Source organism: Medicago sativa, chromosome 7, assembly GCF_051527215.1.
Source record: "Medicago sativa cultivar Bolivia chromosome 7, Bolivia_mono, whole genome shotgun sequence".
NCBI classification, from domain to species: domain Eukaryota; kingdom Viridiplantae; phylum Streptophyta; class Magnoliopsida; order Fabales; family Fabaceae; genus Medicago; species Medicago sativa.
In genome coordinates, this window is record NC_140755.1 from 58,388,679 (window position 1) to 58,403,241 (window position 14,563).

General features: G+C 34.7%; 3 long non-coding RNA genes across 5 annotated transcripts; all 3 read right to left on the bottom strand.

Moving 5' to 3' along the window:
• Positions 1–581: 581 nt before the first annotated feature.
• LOC146907155 (uncharacterized) lies at positions 582–2,546 on the bottom strand. Its single transcript, XR_015018711.1, has 2 exons — positions 2,209–2,546; positions 582–1,040 (listed from the first exon to the last, which is right to left on the bottom strand). It is a non-coding gene; the product is annotated as an uncharacterized LOC146907155 (long non-coding RNA).
• A 2,093-nt stretch (positions 2,547–4,639) lies between these two features.
• LOC146907156 (uncharacterized) lies at positions 4,640–9,497 on the bottom strand. 3 transcript variants are annotated; one of them, XR_015018227.1, is made up of 3 exons: positions 6,747–9,497; positions 5,389–6,502; positions 4,640–5,335 (listed from the first exon to the last, which is right to left on the bottom strand). It is a non-coding gene; the product is annotated as an uncharacterized LOC146907156 (long non-coding RNA). The 3 variants fall into 3 exon arrangements; XR_015018226.1 differs by having other exon boundaries at positions 4,640–6,497; XR_015018225.1 differs by having other exon boundaries at positions 4,640–6,502.
• A 256-nt stretch (positions 9,498–9,753) lies between these two features.
• On the bottom strand, positions 9,754–10,711 carry LOC146907157 (uncharacterized). Its single transcript, XR_015018228.1, has 2 exons — positions 10,131–10,711; positions 9,754–9,887 (listed from the first exon to the last, which is right to left on the bottom strand). It is a non-coding gene; the product is annotated as an uncharacterized LOC146907157 (long non-coding RNA).
• Between the last annotated feature and the right edge of the window lie 3,852 nt (positions 10,712–14,563).

Consider the following 14,563-nt stretch of genomic DNA (forward strand, 5'->3'; position numbering starts at 1 on the left):
CTTGTCCATCTTTAGGCGTGATAAACTCGCAGATTGTAAAAGAAGTTATTTATGGTTGGAAAGTCTTATAGTGTAGTGATCAAATTAGATTAGGTATGTTGGACCGTTAACATAAGTGATTAACGATTGCTAACCATGAATTATGTGAATTATTTTATATCCATGACAGTCTTTAGGAAAACTAACCATATTTCTGATGTAGTTAACCACTAAATATCAAAGGTGTAACCACAATTTCTTTCCCTAACCAATTTGTCTTTCTCATTATTCCTCCATGTGATATGAGGGAAGATAATATATTTGGACACGCTTGTGAGTAGACTGATGTTAATAAAGTGCGAGGTGAAGTATCTTGTAAGTTTGACAGACTTTACAAATACTAACCAAATTTAGGAAGCATTTAACCAATATTTATCAAATGTGTAACTACTATTAGTTTTCAAGAAAAACTTAATTTTGTGCCATACAAATAGGAAATCGTAAAACTTATGGGTCCTCCATGTTTCTTGGAGTCTAAAATGCATCTTTGATCTCATCTAAGGTTTGCACGCTTAAAGACAAACACTTTGAAAACCTGAATATAATAATGGTGATGCCTTTTAAATATTGTGGTCACATTGTTCATTGTTTTGGTTATCTAAAATTTTAAGATGGAAAAACTTAGTGATTGAGACTGTTTACTAAGTATGTCATTAAACAAGCTCATAATTTGAGCTAATAATACATGGTTACACTTTCTAGTATGCTAATACATGGTTACACAAGTATTATCTACAAGAAATTAAATCCTCATCAGAAAAAACATAGGTGTTATTCCATTTGTGATCCATGCTTTGTGAATTTATTTGGCCTTGTAGACAGCTAGATCATCATTAATCACCGAAAAACTCCATCAATGCAGCATAGATAACTAGTTACTAAGTATCTCTGAAATGCATATGATCCATGCTTCCCATGCAGTCTCTCATGTACTTTCGGTAGAGACTTGCATGATAGCCATTGATTTCAATATAAAGTTGGATAGATGGATTTTAGTTATCCTATAATAAACAACAAACACAAACTACATATGAGAAGGGTTAAAAAAGCCTAGATAATCACAAATTGTAATGTTTTTTTATGGAATGTTTCTTGCAAGGCATGTGTTTTTGCATAGATCTCAAGCAACTTCGGAAATACAAATCATACACACAAATCCTCATGTTTCATCATACGCTAGGTCAAGAACAATACATGCTTAGATAATTCCAAGTTCAAATTGGGGGAACCAGCGAACAAATCAAAAATAGATACCATCATTTGACTAATAACACAACAATTCAGATGAACTTCACAGATTGACATTGCCCCCAAATCAATTACGAAATATGAATCAACAAATCAATCAAAAGCACGAACTTCACTTAACAGTAAATCATACAATTCAATTAAATCATAGTGAGAAAATTACAAGTTTCGCCTCTACAAAGAATGATACTAATTAATATAATATATTAGCATAAAAAGTGTATAACAAACGGATCTCAAAGATAAGGGCATCGAGTAAAAAACCCAGCATACAACAATAACCATCAAAGTTGTTTTCCACTAGGTGAGACTAATTAGATGGATCAAACAATGCTATAATGTTTTGTCACGAGTGTATAATAATAAGCCATTGAACCTTAAACTTTCTCGCTAATGAATTCCAATTTTGTTCTGTCACACACAAAACTGCCTATAGACTAACCCAATGATTGTCCATAGCCTCTATTAAACAAACTTTATCCACCAATAAACAAACATAACATAAAATTCAACCCATTCTTAACTTCAGTACTGCCAAAATCTCAGACATAAGTGCATCTATTTCTCGAAATCGTCTATTTTCACATAACCAATTCAATTCATCATTTGAAAGCTTATAAAACTAGTAGAATAATTTTCATTATAACAATTATCCTTATATTACCACTTAAAATAAAGTTATAAGCTATTATTTGAGATGAATAGCATCAAAGAACTAGCATGTCAGCATGGATTTTCAATAACAGTAGCGTGAAAGTAAAAACATGCAATTTGGCACAAACAAAAGTCCTTAGATCCAATCCAATCCAGTATGAAGTTGACAGGTTTCTTATTAAGAGGCTACTTAATTACATATATACACATATCAAAATTACCAGATTGAACAACCAAATCAAACAAAAGGGAGATGAATGAATATACCTCGGTTGAACGATGCTGACGAGAGAAAGAGCAAAGACAGATTGTCGGCGGGGAGAATCGAAGATCGACGGTGGCGACTGTGAAATTTCGTGAGATGCTCCGATGGGTTATCGGCGGCGGCGAGGGAGAAGAGGGTAATGGCGTGGGAGAGTGAGATGCCCCGATTCAATTTCTACAGTTTTTTCCTTTTTTTAATTAATCAATACTCTTTTTTTTTTGACATGGACTTGGCAAAAATTTGGCAAAATTTTTTATTAATAAAATTTGCCACACAAGAGGGTGTAGGATTGGTATGCCACCTATGGTGGTATGCCTATCACCACTCTACTATTAAACTTTTTTTTTTGAATGGCAAAATATATATATATATATATATATATATATATATATATATATAAAGATAGGAAAGAGCACCAAGAGTAAAAACAATATACACACAAGGAGCCAACAAACGACTCTCCACCAAAAGCCCCGAAAGGAACAACACAAGACCCCACAGGCGGGGCCAAGGCGAAAAGCAAAAAAGAAAGCCCCCTAAAAGAACAAAAGCACCCAAAGTCGAAAGGCCACCAAAGCAGGACACCAAGCGAACACCTGCAAGCACAAAGAACCACAAGGAAAACCCCAAGGCCACACCTGAAAGGAAGGGGAGATACAACCCCACCCAACCCAACAGGCAGCCCCAAGCAACCAACCACCACAAAACCCTACCGACTCAAACACAGGATGGGCTGCACCTCCCACTCATAGAGAGAGCAGGGACTGGCAGGGCACTTAGCCTGGAAATACTTCCAAGCTAAGAGTTTAACTCTATCCACCACCGGCTCCTCACAGAGTAAACCACCAGCAAAAATCCGGTCGTTCCGAGACGCCCAAATGGTCCAAATAACAGCATGCCAAACGAGAAGCAATCCTAACCTAACTCTCCTCCCTCCTCCTAACCCCGTAAACGCCTGATACTGTTGGGGGAGCCCCAGAGGCATCACTAACTCCCAACCCAACCACCTAGAAACCTGGTACCAAACCGGGAAGAAACAAGGACAAGAAAGGAACAGTTGCACCGCAGACTCAGAAGGACTAACGCAGAAGACACACCCCACCCCCCGACAGGAAGCGTCACCCCGCGCCTAATGAGGTTACTACGCGATGGGATCCTATCAAGGAGAAGCTGCCACGAGAAAACAATCACCTTAGACGGAGCCCAAGATTTCCACACCGAAGATACCGCCTTCAAAACCACCCCCTCAGGGCGCCCTCCACCGGAAGACCCTGGATAAGATTAGAGTAGGCTGACTTAACAGAATAACGGCCATCTGGGTTGCCAGCCCAAGACCACCTATCCTCCCGCACAGCCCTCGAATGCCCAGCCGCAACCACAAGAAGCTCAGCAAGGAGATCCAGCTCCTAGACGAAGAGGGGTCGTCTCCAGGAAAGATCCCAAACCCAGGTCCCCCCCTCCCAGTGACCTAACTCCCCAACTTTGCCGTCCACCTGGAGGGAGAGATGAAACAACCTACTAAACCTAACTCTAAGGATAGTCGGCCCACACCACGGGTCATGCCAAAAGTGAGTCGAGATCCCATCCCCAACCACCCTCACCACTATTAAGTATTGTTGGAACACTAGTTAATTCTAGTGAAGAAAATTGGAAAGAAAACACTATGAAAAAAACTAGTGTGTGGGTGTGACTTAAAAATGTCCCACATTGAACGGTCACCCCAACTAGTAAGTGTTTATATATGGGAAAAGTGACCTCCAAGGGTGTGCCCTTGGGGTACCCAATTTTGTGAACGGGTGAACGCTTAAAAAAAAATAATATATATTTTTTTGTCACTTGAAAATGTTAAATTAATTAATTAATTAATTTAATCATTATCCGTAAGCGCTACGCGTAACAAATAAATTTGTTACGACCTGACCCGATCCAAAAGCATATCCAGAAACTTCCGGATATATCCAATTAAGAAACAAAATGCGTTTGCTTAAGGATTAAGCAGACTTAATCCCCAAGTCACTCGTTTTTTGTTACAAACTCTCCCTATAAAAGGAGAGCTCGCCCCATTTGATTCTTTACACCGAAAATTCACAGTCGATGCTTCCTGTGTTTTTTCCTCTCTTCTCCCTCCGACTTGTTTTTAACAAGTTTCTTGTCACGACCCAAAAACAATCATCGTGACCGGGGCACGAACTAGATCATTCTAGCCCGGCAAGCCTATTAAACAAATTTGACAACTATAATAAATAAATAAAAATTCTAATTTGAATTTCATTTCAAAGAAATGTTCACTGAAATTCGACAGAGTTTCCTCTGTATTTTCAACATTTCCAAGATGTAAATCCTGTTTTAAAAAAAACTGTTCTATCAGCCAGAATCTCCAAATAACATCTTTATTTTCATACTAATTCTACAATTTGAAAATAAAGCATCCTATCAGATAAATACTTCTGATTCAAAATTTCTATCATATACTTCATATATATAAAGTTTGACATTAGTCTATAATCATTTTCTATGTCATCAAGATGCGTCAATATTAACGTTAATCAATTCCATAATCTAAACAAATGGCAATATCCATATAATAGAATGGAACCTCATGAATTCCATTAACAATAGCAAGGACAAAGTGAGTCCTTTCTCCCCATAGCATCAGAGGAATCAATGCTCTGCTCGGCACCAATTCTAAAATTCATTTCAGCAACAATAAACAATCATATAACAAATAAAATATAATCATAATCACCACAATCATATCAATCACAATCAGATATCCAAAATGTCGTGCTCTGATATAACCTATACTTTGACATACTTATCTGAGTATGTCTCTGATCCTTTCCGATAACAAGTTTCAGCTAATTAAGCCGGAGTTCCATAAGTAATATTCCTCATTCCCAACTATTGGTAAAATGCGCATGAAATATTTCTCTAATCATTCTAACATAACTTTCTTGTTAACATGTGTATGCTATGTTAGTATTCATGTTGGAGGGTTCTTAGAATTTTTCCTTGGATCCATAATTGAAAATTTTATTTTCTTTTCTCTTTCAAATATTATTCGAATAATTCTTGACTTAAAATTTCATATCATTAATTATACATTTCATTCGTTACTATGAGCCGTACCTCATAGGCTACATTATCTCTCGTTGTAGCAAACAGAGTTTTCATATTCGTACGTCATAGGCTACATTATCTCTTCGTTGTAGCAAACGGAATTTTCATATTCGTTACTATGACCCGTACGTCATAGGCTACATTATCTCTTCGTTGTAGCAAACGGAATATACCACATTATCTCTTCGTTGTGGCGAACGGTAATATACCACATTATCTCTTCGTTGTGGCGAACGGAATATACCACATTATCTCTTCGTTGTGGCGAACGGAATTTCATAAAATATCTATGAGCTTGTTACTCATAGGCTGCATTATCTCTTCGTTGCAGCAAACGGATTTTTCATATTCTTTTCTTTTTCTTTCTTTTTCTATGAGCATGTTACTCATTTCAATTTTTCTCATCATTTCCATTTCTTTGCGATTTTCAATAATTCACTGTGAGCATATTACTCATAGGTTGCATTTTAAATTTTCTTTCAAATCATTTCTATAAGTATATATGCATCAATTGCGCTGTTAATTTCCCTCCAACATTTATACTAACATCAACATACTTATTAACATAAAAGACATTTTAGAATTAACAAGTAAGAGAGCCTAATCATGAAATAATCATTCTTGCTATCTTATAATTATTTTACTTCAAATGTACCATTCATATGGCATAATAGAAATGTTTGCACAAAAGACAAGTAATTCATAAAATGGTCTAATTATTCGTATTATCTTAATAATCTAGCATAATCATAATCGATCTTCAAAGGTGGGTTCTAAGCTAAAGGAACTCACCTTAACATTTTTATGAAGTCTCGACGCTCCTCAAGTCCCATTTCAGCTCGTGCTATGCCCCATAAGCTCTGTTTTTGCCAAAACAGCTTAACTGCAGCTTATGGCTTCTGTACGCTCCCATTTCAGATCAGACTTCGATCCAAACTATTATTATGTCTACTAAACATATACATTCAATTCTGGACCCATTCGTTAACTAAAACTCGCAATTTAGCTTATTCGGTAAAATCTTCGTCTAAACCCGTAAGCATTTTCATGCAGAATTTAACAAACTTCTATTGTGTTTTCTGAGTTCGTTTCTAATCCAAATCACACGAAATTTATATCCGATTTGAAGGGAATTGAATGAGGAATCCATAAATCCAACAATTGCACAGGTCTGGGCTACACAGCAGCAGCATTGATTCGATTAGCACTTGTACTGCCATACGAATTTCTACTCATAATTTATAAAGTTCAATCATAATCACTTTTAACCATATTAACGCATTTCATCTAAGAACTCAGCCCATACATCAACAACATACCATCAATAATAACCAACGACAACAATTCCCTAATCTATTTCATTCCATAAACCCACAACATAAATTTGTAAAAAAAAAATAAAGCTTATTAGAAAGCTCACCTCAAAGCATTCTTTCAATTGATATCATAAGTTCTAAATTCCATTTCTTTGATCAAACCCTCAACCTTACCTAGATTAACCACAGCCTTATTCCTTGTCAATCCTCTAGCTTCAGCTCCTTAACTTCTTGTTACTCAACAACATGCATCTTCAAGATTAAGCTCCAAAACCCATGCCTTGCCTTCCTCTCATGCTAACAGAAGTGAAGGAAAGGAAATAAATGGGAATGAAGGGTTTGGTTCGGCCAAAGTGGAAGAGAGGGAGAAAAATTCAGCATGCTTCTCATCTAGAGTATTCAAAGATCATATAAACAGCATTATATGTTGATTATTTGAGTGTTAGATGAAATTGATAAGATTGGGGTGAATGAAGAGATGACCGAGGGAGTTAGAAAGAAAAAGGGATGAGAAGACAAGGTTCTAGAGAGATAAGGAAAATGAGAGAAAAAAATAATGAGGAAAAAAAATGGTCTTTGTCTTTTAAAATATCTTGTAAGGCAAGATTACCATTTTGCCCCCACTTAAGTCTCAAAGATAAAAATAACTAACATAAAATTGAGAGTATTTTTAAGCAGGGTTATTACATTCTACCCCCCTTAAGAAAATTTCGTCCTCGAAATTTAGCGATTTGCTTGCTAATAAGCACAAATAATTTCTCCAACTTTCAACTTTAGATTCCAACATACGTCCATTACGAACTGATTCTTTCTGACTAACTAATTTAAACTATATAGGTACCAGCCACCACGCTTCCGCTGCGTCACTCTGATTTATTTCTTCACACCTTACATCATACTCCTTATACTGCGTCTTCTGTTAAGGTTTCATTCATCTCTCAGACATTTGTTCTAACTGTCATATACTAGTCCGAGTTGATCAGGCTCAGCCAGACATGACATTTGGAATAAATATTTGGAACCCAATAGTCACACTACATCTTATTGAATTCCATTGACCCAAGGCACGATCTGAATCGACCTGCTCTGATACCAACTTTGTCACGACCCAAAAACAATCATCGTGACCGGCGCACGAACTAGATCATTCTAGCCCGGCAAGCCTATTAAACAAATTTGACAACTATAATAAATAAATAAAAATTCTAATTTGAATTTCATTTCAAAGAAATGTTCACTGAAATTCGACAGAGTTTCCTCTGTATTTTCAACATTTCCAAGAAGTAAATCCTGTTTTAAAAAAAATTGTTCTATCAGCCAGAATCTCCAAATAACATCTTTATTTTCATACTAATTCTACAATTTGAAAATAAAGCATCCTATCAGATAAATACTTCTGATTCAAAATTTCTATCATATACTTCATATATATAAAGTTTGACATTAGTCTATAATCATTTTCTATGTCATCAAGATGCGTCAATATTAACGTTAATCAATTTCATAATCTAAACAAATGGCAATATCCATATAATAGAATGGAACCTCATGAATTCCATTAACAATAGCAAGGACAAAGTGAGTCCTTTCTCCCCATAGCATCAGAGGAATCAATGCTCTGCTCGGCACCAATTCTAAAATTCATTTCAGCAACAATAAACAATCATATAACAAATCAAATATAATCATAATCACCACAATCATATCAATCACAATCAGATATCCAAAATGTCGTGCTCTGATATAACCTATACTTTGACATACTTATCTGAGTATGTCTCTGATCCTTTCCGATAACAAGTTTCAGCTAATTAAGCCGGAGTTCCATAAGTAATATTCCTCATTCCCAACTATTGGTAAAATGCGCATGAAATATTTCTCTAATCATTCTAACATAACTTTCATGTTAACATGTGTATGCTATGTTAGTATTCATGTTGGAGGGTTCTTAGAATTTTTCCTTGGATCCATAATTGAAAATTTTATTTTCTTTTCTCTTTCAAATATTATTCGAATAATTCTTGACTTAAAATTTCATATCATTAATTATACATTTCATTCGTTACTATGAGCCGTACCTCATAGGCTACATTATCTCTCGTTGTAGCAAACAGAGTTTTCATATTCGTACGTCATAGGCTACATTATCTCTTCGTTGTAGCAAACGGAATTTTCATATTCGTTACTATGACCCGTACGTCATAGGCTACATTATCTCTTCGTTGTAGCAAACGGAATATACCACATTATCTCTTCGTTGTGGCGAACGGTAATATACCACATTATCTCTTCGTTGTGGCGAACGGAATATACCACATTATCTCTTCGTTGTGGCGAACGGAATTTCATAAAATATCTATGAGCTTGTTACTCATAGGCTGCATTATCTCTTCGTTGCAGCAAACGGATTTTTCATATTCTTTTCTTTTTCTTTCTTTTTCTATGAGCATGTTACTCATTTCAATTTTTCTCATCATTTCCATTTCTTTGCGATTTTCAATAATTCACTGTGAGCATATTATTCATAGGTTGCATTTTAAATTTTCTTTCAAATCATTTCTATAAGTATATATGCATCAATTGCGCTGTTAATTTCCCTCCAACATTTATACTAACATCAACATACTTATTAACATAAAAGACATTTTAGAATTAACAAGTAAGAGAGCCTAATCATGAAATAATCATTCTTGCTATCTTATAATTATTTTACTTCAAATGTACCATTCATATGGCATAATAGAAATGTTTGCACAAAAGACAAGTAATTCATAAAATGGTCTAATTATTCGTATTATCTTAATAATCTAGCATAATCATAATCGATCTTCAAAGGTGGGTTCTAAGCTAAAGGAACTCACCTTAACATTTTTATGAAGTCTCGACGCTCCTCAAGTCCCATTTCAGCTCGTGCTATGCCCCATAAGCTCTGTTTTTGCCAAAACAGCTTAACTGTAGCTTATGGCTTCTGTACGCTCCCATTTCAGATCAGACTTCGATCCAAACTATTATTATGTCTACTAAACATATACATTCAATTCTGGACCCATTCGTTAACTAAAACTCGCAATTTAGCTTATTCGGTTAAATCTTCGTCTAAACCCGTAAGCATTTTCATGCAGAATTTAACAAACTTCTATTGTGTTTTCTGAGTTCGTTTCTAATCCAAATCACACGAAATTTATATCCGATTTGAAGGGAATTGAATGAGTAATCCATAAATCCAACAATTGCACAGGTCTGGGCTACACAGCAGCAGCATTGATTCGATTAGCACTTGTACTGCCATACGAATTTCTACTCATAATTTATAAAGTTCAATCATAATCACTTTTAACCATATTAACGCATTTCATCTAAGAACTCAGCCCATACATCAACAACATACCATCAATAATAACCAACGACAACAATTCCCTAATCTATTTCATTCCATAAACCCACAACATAAATTTGTAAAAAAAAATAAAGCTTATTAGAAAGCTCACCTCAAAGCATTCTTTCAATTGATATCATAAGTTCTAAATTCCATTTCTTTGATCAAACCCTCAACCTTACCTAGATTAACCACAGCCTTATTCCTTGTCAATCCTCTAGCTTCAGCTCCTTAACTTCTTGTTACTCAACAACATGCATCTTCAAGATTAAGCTCCAAAACCCATGCCTTGCCTTCCTCTCATGCTAACAGAAGTGAAGGAAAGGAAATAAATGGGAATGAAGGGTTTGGTTCGGCCAAAGTGGAAGAGAGGGAGAAAAATTCAGCATGCTTCTCATCTAGAGTATTCAAAGATCATATAAACACCATTATATGTTGATTATTTGAGTGTTAGATGAAATTGATAAGATTGGGGTGAATGAAGAGATGACCGAGGGAGTTAGAAAGAAAAAGGGATGAGAAGACTAGGTTCTAGAGAGATAAGGAAAATGAGAGAAAAAAATAATGAGGAAAAAAAAAATGGTCTTGGTCTTTTAAAATATCTTGTAAGGCAAGATTACCATTTTGCCCCCACTTAAGTCTCAAAGATAAAAATAACTAACATAAAATTGAGAGTGTTTTTAAGCAGGGTTATTACATTTCTTCTGCTTCTACTCCTTTCTGTCCCTTCGGTATTAAGAGTGTTCTTAAGACCATAGTCCCTTGGTCTTAAGTTCATAGTCCCTTCGATAATATATGATTCTTCGGAATATAGAGTACTATTAAGATCATATTAAAGAATGATCTTAACAATATATATATATATATATATATATATATATATATATATATATATATATTACTTTAAAGAGAAATGGTGGTATCACCATATTTGAGTGGTCGTAGTGCCATATTCATGTTTTGGAGAAGTTAGAATGGTGATAACACCATATTTGAGTGGTCTCAGCACCATAATAGAATGGTAATAATACCATATTAATTTGAACGGTTTCGAATAGAGCGGTTACGTACCGTATCGAGTGGCTTCGATCAAACGATTGAGCCATATTTTGAGGGTGTAATTCTCGAACGATTTTTCTACAGTGCAGTAGTTAATCGAACAGTTGTAGCTGGGCTTGTTTTATCCTGGAGGCGGCGTGGTTGATAGTCTACCTTGCACAACTTTGGGTAGTGCCATGAAACGTCTTAAAGAGAGCGACCTGGTCGTGACTCAACCTAGTAACAACTTCGGTAGATAACAGAATTTGGAAATCCAAATTTAACAGTTTGGAAATCCAAAAACAACAATTTTAAGACGTTTCTATATGCTATGTCTACCGAAGAAGTTACATATTGAGGTTAAGTTGTCCCTAAAAACATTAAGGATAAATCAAGCTATAGATTTACATCTTTTGACTGAAACGTTGAAGTGATTGTTGTTTCAATCAACAACACTAAAAATTTATTTGATGAAAACAATAATTTGTTACAAAACAAATTATTAGTTACTGAACGAAAAAGTCCCAACAAATTTTCCCATGTGTTTTACGCTGCTACTTTTTGTGTCAAGGGAATGATAATTGGACAATATCATTTGAAATAAGCTTACGGTTTTAAATCATGCGTGCTGTTTTAGGAATTGTCATTACACTTTACTTGAAAAACAGTATTGAGAAAATTATGTTTATAATGATATTGTGAATTCAAGGATAAGTGCAGCAACTTGTTGGAATATTGGGTACTAGTGATGAATCATAGATCCATCGAGCCACAAATCTCCAAATCTATAATCGTGCAATAAAGGAAAATAAATGGAATTGTGAAAATTCTACTTTATGTATAAGAAAGAATCTGAATTTCAGATTTCTATTGAATAAGACTGAGTTGACTCAGACTTAAAGAGAAACTTGTGTACCATGCATTCTTGTGGAAAAAGATTGCACTTTGATGGTATGTTAAAAATTAAATTCTCCTTCTATTTTATTAGTTGTGTGATTTTAATATTTGACATATCAAAATTGATCACGAACAAGTGTTTAATTTTAAACTTGAGTAACTTGGACTTAATTCCAAAGTTATATAATTAGACAATTTTATTTATTGCAGTCAAGATATATGAACCAAAAGTTCATATAAATCAGAATTTAGAGAATATGAATCTCTAAACATAATAAATTATGATATGTGTTAATTTGATGACACATAATTTAGAAATGATAAAATGATATTTTTATCATATTTATTGATGACTGTGAATTTTGAAAAATAAAATTGATATGCTTGAATGTTCAATTTTTTATAACGAAAATTGAAATTTATAGAGTACCCAAGTCTAAGAACAAAAATTCTAATTAAGAAATTTTTGAAGAAAAGACAATCCAATTTGTCTTATTTTTGAACTTGGGATTGTCTGGACTATATTTAGATCCTGGACCCCAAGAGAGTTGAACTCACTAGTAGAGCCTATGAATATGTATTCATCAGGTATGCGATAAATAACGAAACATATAGGTTTTATGACCTAAATGTTAAAGTGATCATAGAATTTAAAAGATGTCGAATTCTATGTAAATATATACCCCTTTAACTAAAGAATAGTGGGGGCTCTAATGGGAGCACGACATTAGTGGGGGCAAATTAAATTTCCCTTTTAAAAATTAAGAACTAGTGGGGGCACTAAATCTGATCACATTCATGTTATCAGAAATAGTTATGAAATAGTTATGAAAACATCATACGAGATGTTATAGAACCTCAAGGAGGTAAGAAAGCTAAAATTGCTAAAAGGTATGAACTTGGTTTATACATTGGAAGAAGATTCATTAAGGCTTAAAGAAGTTACATCCTTATTGGATGCTGAATTATGGCAAGAAACAATAAACGATGAAATGGATTTTCTAGAGTCTAACAAAACATGACACTTGGTTGACTTGTCTCATAGTTGCAAAACCAATCGGTTGTATTTGGATTTTTGAAAAAAGGAACTAAAACCTGATGGTACGGTTGATGAATACAAGGCTTTCCTTGTAGTCAAAGGTTTTAAACAAAGAGAAAAATATAGACTTCTTCGACATTCATTCACCAGTCACGAAAATCATATCCATAAGAGTACTAGTCCCTTTAGCCGCCGTTTATAACTCGAAAGTACTCCAAATGGATGTGAAAGTTGCCTTTTTATGGTGAACTAGAAGAACAAGTCTATATGGAACAACCTGAAAAAGTTTGCAATTCATGGACAAGAAAACAAGGTCTGTAAGTTAGATAATTATTTGAATGGTCTAAAATAAACTGCTGAGGAATGGCATGAAAAATTTGACATTCTAATGTTATCGAATGAGTATAAAGTGAATGAAAGTGACAAATAATATTTGCACGATCATATGTCTCTATGAAGACGACTTGCTCATATTTGATTTAAAGATTCATGTTATGAATTATGTGAAATCATTGTTTATCAACAACATTGATAAGAAAGACCTAAACAAAAAAAAAATTGAAGTAATTCTTGGTTTCAAGATTACTAGATCATAAAAGATAACTTATTTGATAAATCTCACAAAGTTGAGAAGATCTTAAAGAAATGTAATTATTTCACCATAAACTTGCAATCACATATTATGATCCAAGTGTAAGAACACTTGAGATGGAATTAGAAAAACAGAATATACGAGCATCATTGGCAGCACTTAGGTATGCCACTGAATGTATTAGATCCGACATTGTCGATGTCGTGAAACTCTTGTGCAAGTTTACTAGTAGACGGATGAGAAGCATTGCCATGCTATAGAAAGAGTCATGAGGTGCCTTAAGAAGACTATGACTCTAAGATTACTTCACTAGGAGTAACATATTGTACTTAAATGGTACAAGATATAAAATAGAACATCTTTCAAATGAATATTTAGCGACTAGTGTTTGCACATTGAGCATCACTAGAGGAGTTGTTTGTTAAAACAAATGATATTGACTCAGTCCACTATGGAATGAATCTGAGATGAGAACACTAGAGAAAACTAGTGAAGAAGCAAGTTGGCTAAGATCCTTGCTAGCTGAGATCCCTCTATGGGAAAAACCGTTACCTGCTGTGTTAATTCATTGCGATAGTACCGCGGCTATTGCAAAGATTAAGAATCGTTATTACAATGGTAAGAGACGACAGATATGGCGAAAACACAACACGATTAGAGAGTGTATCTCTAAATGGAGCGGTTGGAGTTGATTTTGTACGTACGAATGAAAACTTAGCTAATCCTTTGACGAAAGGACTTAATAGAGAGAAAGTCCAAGAAACATCCAGTAGGATGGGACTAATGCCTATAGCCCACAAGTGATGGTAACCCGACCTACATGACTGGAGATCCCAAGAAATAGGTTCAATGGGTAAAAACAAGTCATGAAGTGGTAGAACATGCTATGAGAGAAAGAATATAGAAAGCATGATCCTGCAGCGAAAGAAGGATGAGGTAATAGTAACTCTTAATGAGATCTATACTCTACGTTGAGTGG